Raw genomic sequence first — 19374 nt, 5'->3', positions numbered from 1 at the left:
TGGCTATTTAAATAATGCTGAAATGAGCATATGGATGCATATGACTTTTCAAATTAGTGTTTTGGGTTTTTTTGAATAAATACCCAAAAATGGAATTGCTGGGTCCTTCTTTGTTTCTTGTATTTTTAAAATATGTTTGTATTTTTAAAAAGTTTTGTAGGGTTTTTTTGGTGGTCAAATAATCTTTAACTGAAATATTTTACTTTAGTTTTTAACTAGCCAGGCATTGCGCTGCACCACTGTTGATGTCATCTATGATGTCTTGAGGATGGCAGCCATCAATGTTGCAGCCCACACACTGGGCAGTCTTTGGGATCTTTTTAATGGTTCCAGAGGGTTCTCTAACTAAAGATTGGGTGTCACATCTGTCAGGCAGTGTTGACAGTCTCATCAAAAGAAATATTTCCAATGTGCTTAATTTTTTTTTTTTTTTTGCTTCTTTCTGTCTCACGGTGGTTCTTTTAAGTGCTATGTTGATCAAAGCAGAGGCAGAAGGCATTACCTCAATCTAGGCTTGTCTGTTCTGAAATGTCAGTTTCACTGTAATCCTCAGACCCTTATACTTACTGGTTGCTTTGGTGGTGTCATCACCAACCTTTTTTAGAGATAGGCCTAGGGGTCTGTCCTTGGGGACCAGGGCAGATGTGGCACCAACTTCCCCACCAGTGTACCTCAGGCATGTCATTTTAATCTCGTTGGGGTCTAACTTCAGCAGCATCGTGGATGTGGCTGGTGTTGGATGAATGTGATTTCAGGACGAGTGAAGAAAGTTGCATCTTAGTCTCCTTCATGAGAGGTGATTGAGTCATGCTCTCATGTGGTCTGAAACTGGACACTGTATGTGTTGGTTCTGGAACCTCTTAGGAGCAGCTCTGGTGCAGGCCAGCACCAGCTGCTGCCTGTGCCTAGCCTAGGGCCACCTTTTATTATCCACAACTGATTTGCAAAGGGTCATTGCCTATGCTGGTCTTAGAGGTACCTGGGAGGGGCTAAGCTGTCAACTGAGGCTGGCTAACATTAATGCTGGGCTTAGTGCTGTTTAGCAAGAAGTACAGGACATGCTGAGGTGAGTTGCCTCTCGTTTGGGGTCTGTAAATTTTTGAGATTTTAGGAAAGTTCATACCAGGAACCAAGACTGCCCATTTGTATTTAAAAGCTGCTGGAATAAGTGTCGCAGGTTCGATTCCTAGTCAGGGTACACGCCTGGGTTACAGGCCATGACCCCCAGCAACCGCACATTGATGTTTCTCTCTCTCTCTCTCTCTCTCTCTCCCTTCCTTCCCTCTCTAAAAATAAATAAATAAAATCTTTAAAAAAACCCTGGTGGAACCAACTTGGATGGGTGTGCAAGTTTTGGGGGCAAGGTGTCAGGGAATCAGTAGAGTGGGGCCAATAGTGTAAGCCAGGTTAATAGAGATTCAGATTTGTCACCTGTCTGGGCCTGCCACTTGGTTGGTAGAAGGGTTCAACAAGGAATAATGGAATCTGCCAACACTTCTGTCTAGGAGAAAGCTGCCCCCCAGACCTCACTCTGACTCTAGACAGGCCAGTTCCTCCTTATATATCCCTGATGCTTTTTCATCTGCTGCCCTGGTGCTAGAACTTGGAGGGAGTGAGTTGATTAGCAAATAAATCCATTGAGGGCCCTTTAAGAGGAATGCCTGGGACTCTAGAAGCCTTCTGTCTCATTCAGCTGCAATCCCAGCTAGTTTTCACAGCCAGAAATTATGGGGAGTTTCCCTTCCTTCACTGTAACCCTGGGCTGTGGAGCTTGGTGTAGGGCTGGGACCCATCACTCTTCAGGGGAAATCTCTGCAGGCAGGACCTCCAGAGGCAAGATATTTTTCCAGATTTTTAATACCCCCATGTGGGTGTGGGAGAAATGGCCCCCTACCTCCTACCAATCTCCACATGGCTTCTTCTGTATATCCTTAGTTGTAGGACTTCTGTTCAGCTAGACTTCAGGTTCTCGATGATGGGTGTTCTATGGCTTACTTGTAATTTTGTTGTCATTGTGAGATGAGGTAAACACAGTGTTTACCAACTTTGCCATATTGACCAGAAGTCCATTTTGTGCATCTTAGATATTTCTCTTTTTATAATGGAAGCCTAATAATCATGACTTTAGTAATATTTTCCAAGCACTAAGTTCTAGATAATGTGTATTGTTTACTTTCTTTCCAAATGAACTTTGTATTTATTTAAAATTTTATGTCTTAAAGAAACTCATTAAAGTATCCCAGAAGAACATATACAGTATGATACTATTTATATAAAGTTTCAAATATACTATGCAGCCCTGGCTGGTGTGGCTCAGTGGATTGAGCGTTGGCTTGCGAACTGAAAGGTCGCCAGTTCAATTCCCAGTCAGGACACATGCCTGAGTTGCAGGCCAGGTCCCAGGCTGAGAGTGTGTGAAAGGCAACCATTTGATGTTTCTCTTCCTCCTTGTTCCTCCTGTCCCCCCTCGCTAAAAATAAAGTCTTAAAAAATATATACCATGCAAAACATACATACTTATGCATTAAAGCATAAAGAAATATAATGTGAAGATTTTAGATTTAAATTAGAGTAATTAACTGAAATTAATTTTATGAGTTATTTTGAAAGACAGTTTGCAACCGCTTTTATTTAGAAACAGATGATTTGTTGTATTAATGACTTTAATCAAAATGTTGTATGTGAACTTTCTAAACTGAACGTTAGGCCTTGATGATGTGTCAGTTGGTTGAGTGTCATGTTGCAAATCAAAGGGTTGCCAATTCCATTCTCTCTCAGGGCACATGCCTAGGTTGTGAGTTTGGTCCCAGGTTGGGGCACATACTAGAGGCAAGCAGTTGATGTTTCTCACATCCATGTTTTTCTCCCTCCCTTCCCCTCTCTCTAAAAATAAATAAATAAATAATTTGAAAATAAAATAAACTGGATGTTATATTTGATCCTTGGATGGATGAGAGACAAATTAGTGTGTTGTTAGAGATAATTTACAACCTGTTAGTCTTGGGAATAAATTGAAATGAAGATGTAGTACTTATCTGGCCTTGGTAGAATAAAATAGTTGCACACTATTGTTAGCATATTTGATTGTTGAGAAGGTGCTGGACACAGATTCTCTGTAGCTCTCTGAGATTTCTCATCTTTTAGAGTAATTCAATCATTGGAGCCAGGGGCAGTAGGAAGGCATCTAATGTGGAAGGAAAATGGGTACTTTCCTCAGGGTTCAGGAACACTTATTCCTAGGGATTTGGAACAATTGAAGTAATATATTTACAAGTATGAGCAGAAAGAAGTATACTAAAGATATGCTGTGCAGGCACCAGAAATAGTAACTCTTACACTCTTGAAAGCAATAAACTAAACCCTTCCACTGAAAAACACTGGGTAAAAATGAAATTGTTTTCCAGTCTGTTCATTTAAGAAAAGTTACCTCCCTGACCAGTGTGGGTCAGTTAGTTGGGTGTCGTCCCACAAAGGAGAAAGTCTCCAGTTCGATTCCTGGTCAAGGCACATGCCTAGTTGTGGGTTTGGTCTTTGTCTGGGTGTGTACCACAGGGAACAACAGATTGGTGTTTCTCTGCCTTCTTTCTCCCTCCCTTCCCTCTCTCTAAAAATCAATAAAGTTTTTTTTTAAGAAAAGTTATTTTATGAGCATGGTGCCATGCTTAAAACTGATTATTAGGTGTACCTTAAGCACTGTTTAGCAAAGGGAAGTCACAGGAGGATGAAGATAGGCTTATATGTTGTAAAGTATTGATCCATTTTTTAATATTGACTAAGAGAGGAATAGCACTAAAGCCTGGTAAAATTATACTTGGGGGAGCTTACAGCCTAGGTAAGAATTAACCAGTATGAATGGAGAATGTGGGCTCATTGTTTTCAAGTTTTTGTAGAATGAATATAAGGCATATGATTGGTGAATGAAGGTGATTCTTAAAAATTATTAGTTTGGGAGGCAGCTAAGCATGATGAAAAATGAGCACCTCTGTTTTAGTTGTTATTGGAAGTTTGCTTAAAATGACATATCACAATAAGAATTGATCTTTTAAAAATTTTTAATTAAAAAGTTTTAAATTTTTATTTTTGATTTAAGTATAATTGACACATAACATTATATTAGTTTCAGGTATACAGCCTAAAAGTTTGATATTTGTAATACTGGAAGTGATCATCACAATAAGTCTAGTTACCATCTGTCACCCTACAAAGCTAAAGTAGTTTTTTCTTGTGATGAGAATTTTTAAGATTTACTCTCATAGCAATCCTAAAAATTCACTATGGTAGTTATTAACTATAGCCATGTACATTAGCCATAGTATAGCCATGCTGTACATTATATCACATGACTTTCTGAAATATAGAGGTTTTTTTTATTTGTGTTTAGTTGAAAGTTGAACATAAATGAATAAATATGTTTGGGATATATAAGGAAATGTGCAACAGAGTAGAGATGTAGTTTGGTCAAGGACACAAATTATAATCAGAAGAGTGCTGACAAGCTGTGGTAAAAAAAAGAAAATAACTAAAGATCAAAGAGGTGAGCTCTCCATTCTGCTTTGTTTTGAGCCAGCTGGTTGAAGGCTTTTTATTTATTTATTTTTTTGTGGTACTTATCTTTTTTCAGAGGTCAGGGCAGGGTTTGAGAGGGGGTCGCCAGAGGCCTGTCCAGAAAGTATCCAGCCACAACTATGGAAAATAGAGATATTTATTGAAGAAGATACAGGATACAAGAAACATTGTACATAGGATAATGATGCCTCAATCCTCTTCAAAGTAGGTGCCTTGGGTCCTCACCAAGTTCTTCCAATAGCTATCAGCTGCCCCATTGTATTTTTCTGAATCTCATATACAATCTGAAATCTCTTCCCTTTCAAAGGTGATTTTAGTTTTGGGAAAAGCCAGAAGTGACAGGGCACCAAATCTGGGCTGTAAGGAGGCTGAGTCACCTGCATGATTTCATGTTTTGCCAAAAAATTGCACAGGAGGTGATGTGTGTGATTGTGATGAAGCTGCCAATCACCAGTTGGCCATAGCTGCGACCTTGTGAATCATCCATATAGTTTCCATGGAGGAATGTTCAAGCTTACCCAAAATTTGATGCGGATAGATCGATGAAACAGAATAGAGAGCCCAGAAATAAACCCACACCTTCATAGTCGATTAACATTCGACAGAGGAAGCAAGCACATGCAATGGGCTAAAGATAGCTTGTTCAATAAATGGTGTTGGGAAAATTGTATAGATATGTGCAGAAAAATGAAATTAGACCATCTTCTTACACCACACACAAGAATAAATTAAAAATGGATCGGAGTTAACTGTTAGACTGAAACCATAAAAACCCTAGAAGAAAACATAGGCAGCAAAATCTTGGACATAGCTTGTAGCAATTTTTTATTGGATATATATCTGCGGGCAAAGGAAACAAGAAAAAATAAACAAATGGGACTACACCAGACTAAAGAGTTTTTGCACAGCAAAGTAAATCATCAACAAAATAAAAAGGCAACCCATAGAATGGGAGAATATATTCACTGATACATCTGATAAGGGGTTGATATCCAAAATTTATAAAGAACTTACAAAACTCAACACCAAAAAGCAAAACCCAATTAAAAAATGGGCAAAGTACCTGAATAGATAATTCTCCAAAACGGACATACTGAAGGCCAACAGACATATGAGAAGATGTTCAACATCGCTAATCAGAGAAACTCAAATTTAAACCACAGACTTCTGGCCAAGATGGAGGTGTAGGTAGATACACTGTGCCTCCTTGCACAACCAAAAGAAGGACAACAACAAATTTAAAAACAAAAAATCAAAATTGACAGAAAATTGAACTGTATGGAAGTCTGACAACCAAGGTGTTAAAGAAGAAACATTCATCCAGACTGGTAGGAGGGGTGGCAACAGGCATCCAGAGCAGAGAAGACTCATAGCAAGGTGGTGGCTCGTGGACCAGGCGAGGCAGCAGCTGGGACAATGAGTGGTCCCACATTTACATGCAGATAAACAAGGAGGAACATCTGGGAGTGAGACAGACCATGCAAGCCAAGATTCCAGCATGGGGAAATAAAGCCTCAAAACCTCTGACTGAAAAAATCTATGGGAGTTGAGGCAGAGAGAGAAACTCCCAGTCTCACAGGGGAGTTTGTTGGAGATAATCACAGGGTCCTAGAATGTACACAAACCCACCCACCCAGGAATCAGCACCAGAAGTACCCAATTTGCTTGTGGGTAGCTGCAAAAGTGACTGAAAAGTTGGCAGAGAGCTGAACAATCATCATTCTTCCCTCTCTGACCCCTCCCCCACATATAGTGCTGCAACCTGGGTTGCCCTGCCCTGGCAAATACCTAAGGCTCCATCCCTTACTATGTAACAGGTGCACTGAGACAAAAAAAATGTCCCAAATGAAAGAATAGATCGAGCTCCAGAAGAAATACAAGTAACTGATGAAGAGATAGCCAACCTATCAGATGCACAGTATAAAACACCAGTAATCAGGATGCTCACAGAATTGGTTGAGTATGGTCACAAAACAAAGGAAAAAGTGAAGGCTATGAAAAGTCAAATAAAGAAAAATGTACAGGGAACCAACAGTGATGAGAAGGAAACTGGGACTCAAACCAAGAGTTCAGACCAGAAGTAAGAAAAAACATTCAACCAGAACAGAATGAAGAAACAAGAATTCAAAAAAATGAGGAGAATTTTAGGAACCTCTGGAACAACTTTCAATTTCCAACATCTGAATCATAGGGGTGCCAGAAGGGAAAAAGAACAGCAAGAAACTGAAAACTTATTTGAACAAATAATGAAGGAGAACTTCCCCAATCTGGACTTCCAAGAAGTCCAGGAAGCTCAGAGAGTCCCACAGAAGTTGGACCCAAGGAAGCACACACCAAGGTACATCATATTTACATCATCCAAGATTAAAGAGAAGGAGAGAATCTTAAAAGCAGCAAGAGGAAAGGAGACAGTTATCTTCCAAAGAGTTCCCATAAGACTGTCAGCTGATTTCTCAAAAGAAATCCTACAGGCAAGAAGGGGCTGGAAAGAAGTATTTGAAGTCATGAAAGGCAAGGACCTACATCCAAGATTACTCTATCCAGCAAAGCTATCATTTAGAATGGAAGGGCAGATACAGTGCTTCCCAGATAAGGTCAAGTTCAAGGAGTTCATCATCACCAAGCCCTTATTATATGAAATGTTAAAGGGACTTATCTAAGAAAAAGAAGATCAAAAATACAAAGAGTAAAATGACAACAAACTCATAACTGTCAACAACTGAATCTAAAAAAACAACGAACTAAGCAAACAACTAGAACAGGAACAGAATCACAGAAATGGAGATCACATGGAGAGTTTTCAACAGGGAAGGGGCTGGGGGAATGGGGAAAAAGGTGCAGAGAATAAAAAACATAAATGGTAGGTACAGAATAGACAGGGGGAGGTTAAGAATAGTATATGAAATGGAGAAGCCAAAAAACTTATGTACAATCCATGGAAGTGAACTAGGGGGCGAGAGTGCGGCGAGAGTGTGGCGAGAGTGCGGCGGGAGGGAGTGTGCAGGTTGGAGGTGAATCAAGTGGGAAAATGGGACAACTGTAATGGCACAATCAATAAAATATATTAAAAAAGAAACAAATTATAACCACAGTGAGCTGCTGAAGATCTCATACCTGTCAGAAAGACTATCATCAATAAATCAACAAAGAAGTGCTGGCAAGGATGTGGAGAAAGGGAAACCCTTTTGCATTGTTAGCGGGAATACAGACTGGTGCAGCCACTGTGGAAAGCAGTATGGAGATACCTCAGAAAACTAAAAACTGATCAGCCTTTGACCCAGCAATCACATTTCTAGGAATATATCTGAAGGAACTCAAAACACATATTTGAAAGAACATAACCATCCCTATGTTCTTTGCATCATTATATATGGTTGCCAAGATATGGAAGCAGCCCAAATGTCCATTAATAGATGAGCAGATAAAACAACTATGGGACATTTACAGAATGGAATTCTACCTGGCTGTTAAAAAGGAGAAAATTTTACCCTTTGCTACAGTATGAATGGACCTGGAGAATATTATGCTAAGTGAAATAAGCCAGTCAGAGAAAAACAAATACCACTCATAAATCTAAAGAACAAACTGAATTAGCAAGCAAAACAGAAACAGACTGATAGATGGAGAGCAGATGACAGCTAGTGGGGTGGGTAGGGGGTGGGAGGATTGAGGAAAAAGGACTCATGGACATACACAACAGTGTGGTGATTGCTGGGGGAGAGTGGTAAAAGGGGATTAAATGGTAATGGGAAAAATATAATAAAGATTAAATTAAGAAAGTGGAGATAAAAACATTAAATATTTGATAGCAACACATACATTTTATTTGTACATATACATTTTATTTGTGTATTAGTGACTAATAACTAATAAAAATGAAATTATAAAAATAAATTTTAATGCAGGTTCATTGCTTTACTTGCTTAGTCATTTTGAATGCCACAGCCTCTTAGTGTGTGTACTCACTCAGTAGGTGTCTACTGCCCCCACTGACTAGTATAATGAAGGACAATCCTGTCCACTCTTCTTGGCTGCCAGGTTACATTGATGCTGCATAAATTGTTCTTATTATATTAACGATGGCTGGAGGACTTTTTCTGGACAGATTCATATATCTAGGTGGGGAAGTGTTACTCATTTAACTAATTGGATAAAATAGTCTGAGAGATTATTCTGTTGTTCAGGCATTTGATTATTTTTACTCAGCCATTATGATTTTTAAGTTTTAATTTGTAAGGTATTTAATACTAAGTACACTTCTTCATTAAACTATAATGACTCTTTGTGCACAGAATGAACTTGGAATCCAACCTCAAAATACCTTTTTATTTGCTGTTTTCATAAATACGCTTCATCATTTGTATGTTGTATTTCTGATAACCATATTTTGATATGTTTTCACATAAACTATTGGTCTATTTATAAAACAAGACATAAAGATGTAGCAGAGAAGGCAGGAAATACTTGATGTTTTTATGCCATATCTTGTTCTCTGCTTCCTGTCAGTTAAACCACGATGAGAGGAACAGAGACACAGATGTACAGTTGCTGCTTTAATGTCCCATTAGGGAGACCAGTTAAGTATATGGCTTGTTTCATTAAACTTTTGTCACTTGTTGATTTTGGGTATGTTGGAGGCTTGTTTTGTGTTCTATTGGATGTATAGATAACAGTTTAATGTGTTACAGAAAATATAACTTTTGCATAATTCAAAGCATTTAATTTTGCGAAAATTTTATAGGCCATAAAAGATTGGTTGTTTGTATATATGGTATACATTGAATATGAAATGATAAGCTAATATTTTGATCTTGAAATTTTAATATTCTGAGCATTTATTTATTTTTGTATTTGGGTGTATCAAGATTCTTGAATAGTTTTAAAGCATTTCAACTTTACGATGAAAGGAAGTCATAGAGGTTGACTTATCCAAGAAAATATAATTAGTAAATGGTAGAACTAGGATTTGAATGCAGGTCTTCTGATGCTAGGTCTTGTGTTGTTTTGGCTGGGAGGTAGGAGAGAGTTTTTCATTAAATTGCTATTTCACTAATTATAGAGTGATTTAAGCTTTTAAGTTTACCTTTGTTCCTTCTACCTGGAATGTCCACCACCTCTTCCACTCACATTCTCTTCACTTTGAAAAAATAGATGTTACTTATCCCTAAAGAAATGGCCCACATGTTACTTTTTTAAGAGGTTTCCTCAGGTTCTCACAAGTATTTCTTTCTTTCTCTCTACTCCCTCATCACTTGATTGACTTATTTATTTACATTGTGCATAATCTGTTTACATATCTTTTCCTTTAGTCAGTGAACTACTTTACTTTTGTATACCCAGTACCTAGCATATAATAGATTTTATGAATACGTTGGATAAATAAATACATGACTGAATTTCTTTTCTTCATGCTAAAATCAACAAGCTGATTAAATAACTGTAATGTGGCTCTTTTCTACAGTATTTCTTTATGGTTTAATTGTAAGAAATAATTTCTTTGTGATTTCTCTCATGCTTCTGCACTATTTGTTTTTTGCTACTTATAGAAATCAAGTATCTTAGTGAAGTTATTAGTGTTTCCACCCTAGTTAAAAGTAGTGATTGTATATTGGTCCACTAAAAAAAATGTAGCTAAGACTACTTTAGTTTCTTAAATTGCTAAGCATCGAAAATCTTTTGCTTTTGTCTCTAGATTAATCTGATGGAAATGTCTAGGTATTCATTGAAGTTCTGATTCCCTCACTGAATAGAGGGAATGATTCCATTTAACACTTTGCTTCTCCCCATATTATTCTCTGTTCTTGTCTCTAAGTCTTATGCGCCTCCGTGATTTGGGGTTGTGGATTGCAGTCTTACTATCAACAGAGCAAGATTTTTTTGCATGTAGGACTGATGGTTAGACCTCCCTATTCTTGGTATGTGTTTAAAAAGTTCATATACTGATAGTTTTTTCAGCTGAAAATTGGTATAGGTTACTATCTTATTTCTAAAATTCAAATTTAAATGATTGAAAGAAAAAGAAGCCAAATCTAAGGATTTAAATCTGCTTTTTTAAAGATTGAAGGAAAAATTATAAAGTTATATGAATTTCATTTTTAAGGAATTTCAGAAGAAGCAACTTTGAGTAGTTCTTTTGTTTATTAAAACCTGATTTAGGCTGGACATGCGGAAAATAGTTCATAGGGTTTTTGAGTGCTGTTTTACATGTGGGGCTCTCTGGTTTTGTACCATTTGTTTTTTGGTGTTGCTGTATTACTGTGTTTGAATCAGAAAATACATATGTTATCACTCTCAGGATAGTCAGTGAAGTATAGCCTACCACCAGCTAGCCTGGCAAGTGAGTACATCACATCATGTAAAATTTTATAAAATGCTAAAACACTAGTCTTTAACCCTTTTAATCAAGAATTTCAATAAATAATTTTTTAACAAAAGTAAATATCCTTTGATCATATGACCTTATTTGACTTTCAACACAATATAGTCTTAATAATCTTTTAAATTATATTAGTTAATAATGAACATATAGAAAAAGTTATGTCTTTTGTGCTCAAGTAGTTTATAATCCTGAGAGATAGGCCATACTTAAATAATTACTGAATAACATGGGAGAATATGCTTTATACCCACTTCTGCTGTATTATGTACATTATTGTGGTTAGCATTTGTAGCTGGTAGAATGTGATTGCCCATAGGGAAGGTGTTTGAGCCCCTTGTCTTTCTTATGTGGCAGACAGGCCCCTAGTGAGTGAGTGCTAAATAAATAAAAGAATATAGATAGTACTGATAAGATTTCTGAAGGTCTTCTAGTATATAGGAAAAGACAATATGGTAATAATTTTCTCTTTTCCTTGAAGTGTTTATTTGTAAAGGGGATTTTTAAAATCCCAATATATTTTATTGTTATTAAATTTCAATAATTTCAAACTCAAATTAAAAATGCAAGTGAAATAGGGGCCCTGAGATTACCTCTAGGACTCAGAAGTGTCCAACCTTTTGGCGTCTCTGGGCCACACTAGAAGAAGAGTTGTCTTGGGCCACACATTAAATACACAAACACTAACAAAAACTGACTAGCAAAAAAAAGATTTTAAGTAAATTTATGATTTTGTGTCAGATTGCATTCATAGCGATCCTGGGCCATGTGCGGCCTGCGAGCTGTGGGTTGGGCACCTCTGCCTGAATCAGCTTTGCCTGCAAGAAGTCTGCCTTTGGATTTAGCTCAATCTATTTTCCCCCAGATTTTTCCTTCCCCTCTCTTTATGTACTTACAAATTGTCTGAAAGGTAAAACATTTCTCCCACAACTCTTAAGCTCCATTACAGTAGGAGAGGCCACATTTCTGTGTCCAATTGTTGGGGCTTGGGAAGTTGTGGGAGGTATGGAAAGAGACTGGCAGAAGTTTTTATTCATAGGTTGGAAGATAGCCTGTACTGCCACATTTTTAATGCAGAATATTTTGAGGGGGAACATATGTTTTGATTAGGATCACTAGATTAGAAGCCCCATAAAAGTAGAAATTTTGGTGTTTGGTTCACTGCTGTATTTCTAGCACTTAGAATAGAGTATAGTATATTGTAGGTACTCTGTATTTGTTGAATGGATGAATAGATGAATGAGCATGAGCTGAAGTCAGACACTTGCCCAAACTCTCTCTGAACACCCTAAGTATTCCTTTGATAGATATTTATCATGGACCATCTGTGTAAGATATGGAAGTATGATGGTGACCGTGACAAAGTCCCTGCCCTTATTTTGTTGGCGATCTAATCCTTATATCACTTATATACATAAAGTGAAGTGAATATTACTGATGTGAAGATTAAATGAAAGATGTAGTAAACTTCTTAGCATAGGGCTTGGCACACATAAATGGTAGCTCTTACTTTGTTCTACATATTTATTTTCTAAGTTGCTTAAGCTCCTTAAGGATATCATGGGGGTTTTTTTGTATCTGCAAAAACATCAGTCGTTGTTAAAGTAGTATATATGTTTTGCTTTGTAAATTGTAAAGCACTTACTAAACATTAGGTATTACTAATGAATGATAACATAAATTAACCATATTGTGCTGTTGTACAATTCCTAGGTTTGTCTCTATGCTGAAGTATTTTTAATCTAATATGTGCCTGTTACATCTACTAGGGCAACTTTGAATTCTTAAATTTTCCAAGAGTAAGCCATAAAGTAGAAAATACCTCTAATAAAGAGCCAGGTTTAACGAAGCCTTAATTGGTCAACTGGATGTTTTTGTCTGTCTTCTGAACATCACCCTGGAGCCCTGGCTGGTGTAGCTCAGTGGATTCAGTGCTGTCCTGCAAACCAAAAGTTCACTGGTTCCATTCATGTCAGGGCACATGCCTAAATTGCAGGCCAGGTCCCAGCTTGGGGGTGTATGAGATATATCTCTCCCTCTCTTTCTCCCTCTCTCTATAAATAAATAAAATAAAATCTTTTAAACATTACCCTGGAAGAAAGTAAAGATTCCTTGCATGTTTGTGATAGCAGTGTCTACTAAGTGACTAAGTAATTTTTGTCTGTCATGGATATCACATTTTTTTTAATTGAGTAACTGTATCAGCATTATCTATGCAAAATATTTAATACTAAATGACAAGATACAGTTATCTATAGATACAACTAGTTCATGTACTTCAAAATTTCACTAGTATCCAAATGCTTATAGGGCAGTTTTGATGTTCAATTGAATAACTTGTAAGAAAGATAATAGGGTAATATCATATCTTCTTGAAAATCTTATTTTCCTGTTATCCGCTCTTCTAATCTATAGGTGAAGAACAAAATCTTGAAGTAAACTAAATTAGTTAAGTGACTTTTGTTTGTTTTAAATAATTTTCCCACACCCTGGGGCAGTTTAAAACCATTGTTAACAATCTCTATTATAAATAATTAATGAAGAATTTAAGGAGGGCAGATTACGCATTGGTGTCTGGAAGCTATAGTGTAACAATCAAGCTGTGGAATTTTTGTTTAAGCTGTTCTCATCATTTTTAGATGGTAGTCATCAGATCCCAGGTATGTGACTTGCACTGGGCTTTGGAACCATAGGGACCACACTTTGTTATTGCAATCTTATTTGAACACTTCCAGGAACTTTCTACTTCTTTCCAAATCAAGCCTAAATTCCACTGCCTGGCTTTGAAGGCTCTCCATAATTTAGTTTGGTTTTACTTGTTTAACCACATTTTCTATTTCCCATTATCAACTCTCAGCTGTTGTCAAGCTACTGTCTCCAAACTCACTTTGGTTAATTTTGATTCTCTGCACACACAACTCACATACACACTCTGTACTCTATATTCTACTATATTTTCCTTTTCCTATAGTCTCTCTACATCCTACTTTCCTTTAAGGTTGAGTTCATATCCTTCATTGTCTGGGAAGTATTTCCTTGACCCATTTGACTGTATCCTCTTCTGAAATACTGCAAGATCGGCCAGCTTTATTAGCATTTAAATAAATACTATCTTTGGTGTTCAGTTTTCTCTCTTGGTCTTATTTCCTGAGCTACAGTTTAAGCTTCCCAGGAACAAGTTCATGCATTATCCTTTTTTTTTTTTTTTTTTTTTAACCATAGTACTGACGTTAGGGGGGAATTTCAGTAAATATTCATCAACTTCTTACCACCAAGTCAATCGATAGAAGCATAGTTTCTTTTGCTAATGGAAAAGTGTCCATTTTCAAAAGAGAGATCTTTTTATTAGCTCTGGGTATATATCAAATAAGTGTAATAAAACTTTTCTATCAGAGAAAATCTAATGCGAGAGGTTGTTGACATACTTTTTAGTTAATAGTAACTAAAATTTCAAATGATTTTAAAAATTGATTGAGAAATTACATTATGAAAACTGAAAGTCCTAAATTTTAACTGTTCTGTATTATAAATCTGCCTATTAATTATGAATAGTACTTAAAATTTACTTCTACAATTTGTACAACAGGAAAATATACTTAACATGTATAATTTATAAATATTACATCTGTATTTTAAGTATATAAATTACAATACTGAGCTCATACTTTCTACTGCTTCTTTTCATCTCTCATATTGTGGTTTTGCTGCTTCTAATTTTTTGGTGCCATTGAGTTTAGAATCTTAGGTGAGTGCCAGACATCTATGAAGAAAATTGTAGGAAGAAACCCATTTTAAGGATCTTCACGTGGACCACCAGAAATTGTTTGAAAATGTATTGAAAATTGTTTTCTATTATTTAAAGAAGAAAAAGGGGTACACTATGAAAACATTAGGTCAGTCTCACACATCAGGAACCAGAAAGTTTTGTGCACAAGGAATTTCGAAGTCCATCAAATTTATTGGAATTTGGGAAAAGGTGAAAATGTTTTGCTTCTCTGGAGTTTATATCCTTAAGTTTGGTCCCCCTATGATTTGGAAGAGGACCCTATGATCACAGATGTAAAAGATTATGATCATCCAAGAGTACATGAACATGGCAATGAGCACAGACAGAAACCTGAGAAAGGGTAGTAGTACATATAAGGTTTAAGGAGGAAATGGGGCAGGCTGACTTTGGCTTCTTTAATACTGGGGTGGGAGAGTGGGCCATGAGGGACTATAAAATACAGAAATGTTGGAATACCTGTTTTTGAGATGAAAGAGAAGAGTACTAAAATTGTGACACTTTTAGGCTTTGTTGGTGGATGATTCCTGTCCACCTTTGCAGTTTATGTGTTCAGATATCCTGTTATACAAATCTGACTGGTCATGCTTTTCTCAACCCTTTTGCAACATCATGAAGAACCACTTAAGCTCTCTTAATGGATTCAAAGTTTTTCCTGTAGATAGTGGAAGCTATTGATTAGTTTTAAGTAGAGGAGTTAAGTTGGACATATTACCATTTTTGATAAATTACTCTTCCTGTAGGGTGAAGAACTCCATTGTAAGGGTGCTAGAGTAAAGGTTGTAAGAACCCATCAGTTGAGTACATGGAACAGCTATCACCTACTAATGCAGTCCATGGCTATTAAGCTATTATATGACCTTTAAATTTTGTTTTCAGCTTATGGTGTCTTTTTAAAGAGTAGAACTTTTTAAGACAGAATACAGTTTCTTCTAGAAGAGTATTGTGTAATGTGGGAGTTGGAGGTGGCAGGAGGTGTCATGTAGCAAAATCTCCTGGGGGAATTGAACCTCTCACTAGATTTTCCCCTTCAATTTGGGCCAGAGTGAAAGACTGTTGATGAGAATCTGCTTATGTTCTCAGATGGGGGAACCATTGCACTAGAGCGTAGCTTCTAAGAAGAAAATATTCAAAAGCAGAATAAACAACCACAGAAGTGAAACAGAATTTCTTGCAAGTTGATTCTTGTTTGTTATAGAGAGAAAATTTTTTAATTACCTGAACAGGTTTTGTTGATAAGCACCTTTTAGCATATCTGTGTTTTTGGATAGGTATATTTTTGTCACAGTTCAAATCTATGATGCTAGAGAGAAGAAAGTATCTTCAGACAGTTGCAAAATAAAAAGCACTAATTAATACCATTTTGATAATTATCACCTTCAGCCTTTTGAAAAAGAAATCAAACTTTTTTCATGACCAAGGTTAAAACAGTATTTGATTACTGTTGGATATTTTTCTTTGATTTTAAATTCTCTTGTTTTCAGAACATGCTCAAAAAAAGGGTTAATCTTGAGACCACAGGTATGGACAGGTCTAGCTAGGTATGTGATCTGTTTGGCTGTTTTGCAAGGTGCTATAAATGCTGCCAGAGTGTAATCTGACACCAGGTAGGGCCAAGTGGCCAATGATGGAAAGTGGAGAACACTGTGAAAGAACTGGAATTTCAGGTTTGAGTAGTGAGTAATTGCCGGCTGCCCTCAGAGTCCTGAAACTGTTCATCTGGGTGTCAGCTTAAAGGTGAAAGCCTAAAGTGAAGTCAGTCAGCCTGTTCCATCTGATCATATTAATTTTGTGAGGTTTTGGGGGGTTTTTATTTTCTAACATGATTGAAGCTAAGGTGAACTTTTTTAGGTTTCCAAGGCCTACTTCTGTTTTGCATATGTCACCAGAAGCCTGATTCTGAGACTTCCTATTTAAAAAAAAAACACCAGTTTGTGCTTTGTTCGCACTACTTTTGAAAAAGTTCTAGATACTTCACTTCCCTTTATCATCCCCATGCTCCCCACTTACAATGAAGGATGCCTAAAGCAGAGTAACTACTTAAAAGATATTGGTGGTAATACATATGGTACTTGCATGGATTCTAAGAACATATTTTAAAACTTTTAAAAATTTTTCTTAAATTACTAGAATATTAAAAAATTTAAAGGTTGGAGTATGGAAACATTTTCTTTTTGAATTAAGTTATGATTGTTTCTCTTGTGACATTCATTAACTTGTATTTTTCCCATTCTATTTTGTGTATGGAGTAGATGATTTAGAGAGGGCTATGTTTTAAGAGGTTTTTTTTCCAACTGGTGTCTTTGTTTGTTTGTCTGTTTTCTTTATTAGTAGGAACTAAGAAACTACCCTTGTTTGGGGAAGCTGAAATCTGGTTGTCACAGGTGGGCACAGGTAACCAGGTTCTTAGTGATCGAGGACAAAGAATTGAACCGAACACACAAAGTTTATAGCATAAAGAAAGAGGGAAGATTTATTAAGTGATAGTACACTCCACAGGACACGGGAGTGGGCCAGCTCTGAGCAGAGAAAAAGAGGGGCACGTGGGCTGGGGGATTCTATTCTTATAGGGCAGAAGCCCCCTTGCTCATCTTTGGCGGGCTTTTCCTGCGCAGGTACAAGGAGTTGGATTTCAAAGCTACTGCGCATGTGTGGTTTCCTATGATTTTCTTGATTGGCTACTGGAGAAGGGAGTCCCACGATGTTATTTCATTATAATGATATTATAATGAATCAGGGGTAGTGCGCAGGCGCATTCTATGATTCAGAGTAATCCCAGTAAACAGGAAAAACCTGTCTTAGGGGGTCTTTGTCATGTATAGAGGTTTTCTACCTCAGCCCTGCGGGGGCCTCTGGAGCTTCCTTCCTGACTATCTCCTGCCTCATGGTTATTTACTATAAATAGATTTTAGTGTGGTTATTTTTTTCCATATCCACAAATTTTTTAATGTAAGTCATAGTAATATTGTATTTCCAGGACTAGCAAGAAAAATGTAACTAAAAATTTAAAGTATTTTAATGAGTTAAGTTGTGGTAGCTTTATAAAAAGGCTTAATAATGTCCTTTTCACTTTTTAGCATAGTAAAGGTAAAGCAAGATGGTATGATATGATAGTGCTTGGGAAAGAACAATAAGAGTAAAATTTTAAGATTTAAGGCAATAATAGAAAAATTTATAAACTCTTGCCTCTGTTGTTCCAGGTAAAGATATGATTGAAAATGATTTAACAGCCATCAAGAGGTTACATGAATTAGTATACAGACCATTGCTATAGATATTTGTGTAAATTTCTTATTTTTCCAGATATTCTGCTAAAGGAAAATACTAACAAAGTTCTATTAATGTAGATCCTGGGTTCTCTCTAGCATTTGTTACCATCAGTTGTCTGTGTAACCTCAGACAAGTCAAGAGTGCCCCAGCCCAAATTAATCAGCTGTTCAATGAATGCATTTTCGTTGGTAATTGTTTGATCTTTTTCAGATCCAAAATTGTGTGACTTTATACTTTTAGAATAGGCAGGCTCTTGGAAGATTGTACAGAATTTTATTTTGACACCACTGATTTATTATTTTCACTTCTTCTAGGAGCTAATATGAAGCATTCTAGTATTTTAGAAAACAAATTAAAAATCCTAAGTATGGTCTATTATATAAGAATTACAATCATTACAGTTTATGGGTTTATTGCTTTCTTCTTACTTAAATAGCTTCTTTCACTTTCTAATTCTATTGTCTTTAATTTCTGTTGTATTTCTTTTAATGTAATTTTTTTCCAAATATACCTACTTTTCTTAAAATAGGTATGTTGATATGTTGAGAAGGTACTTGGCATCTGGGGTTACTACAGAATTCCAGCTCTCTAGATACTCCCAACCCTATAAATATATACATATGTAAATATATTCATTTATACACACACACAAACACTGTCTGAATACTTCATTAGAGGTAGCCATTCAACAATCCTGTTGCTCTAAGCTAGTGAATTTTACCTTCTCTGGGCAAGAATTGTCTTATCTAAAGTAAAGCACTTTTGCTTTTTTGTCTGTTTGATTGGTTCTTTTTATTTATCAAATTTTCTATTGAGTATCATAAGTTGGTGGCCTAGTAGCTTCCAAGGGGTAGCAGTGATTTTTTTAATATAGTTATGAATTAATAGGCTTTTAAACCCTGTGTTTGAAACCCTTTTAAGAAAATCTAAATTGCATTCAATCAAGGATTGAGAAAGAAAGCATTGGAAATATTAAAAACTGATTTTGATTTTATAATACCTGAAATCTTTTATAATAAACACAAATTAACCACTTTAATTGGTTGTAGTAGCCAATGTGGCTTGCTCAGGGTTTTGTGTTTATAGTCAGTGCATTCATTTTGTTTGGAACAGAGACACAATGGAACTCTGTGAAAGAGAAGATTGCCAGACAGGGTGAGGTACTAGCTCTGAAGCACCTGGATTTATCAAGAGTTGTCAAGTTTTTAGGCACTGGAATAGAATATGCTTATATTAGTAATGGGCTCTGGTGTTCTTTGTTGGATTCTGGCAAATAACTGGTAAAGGAAACTCCCAGGGAGTGTGAAAGTGGGACTTTAAGGAATAATCAGTTACCTGGCATTCACCTGTTACATATCTCTTGCACTATACTTAGACT

General features: G+C 36.5%; 1 protein-coding gene and 1 long non-coding RNA gene across 2 annotated transcripts in view; one reads left to right on the top strand and one right to left on the bottom strand.

Moving 5' to 3' along the window:
* ELF1 (E74 like ETS transcription factor 1) overlaps window positions 1-19374 on the top strand; it is a 92117-nt gene that overhangs the window by 11160 nt on the left and 61583 nt on the right.
* LOC118497346 lies at window positions 1331-19125 on the bottom strand. The gene is made up of 3 exons (XR_004899874.1): window positions 19114-19125; window positions 11193-11195; window positions 1331-1590 (listed from the first exon to the last, which is right to left on the bottom strand). It is a non-coding gene; the product is annotated as an uncharacterized LOC118497346 (long non-coding RNA).

Source organism: Phyllostomus discolor, chromosome 11, assembly GCF_004126475.2.
Source record: "Phyllostomus discolor isolate MPI-MPIP mPhyDis1 chromosome 11, mPhyDis1.pri.v3, whole genome shotgun sequence".
NCBI lineage: Eukaryota > Metazoa > Chordata > Mammalia > Chiroptera > Phyllostomidae > Phyllostomus > Phyllostomus discolor.
The sequence above is the reverse complement of the archived record's forward strand: the minus strand, read 5'-3'. Positions and strand labels throughout refer to the sequence as shown.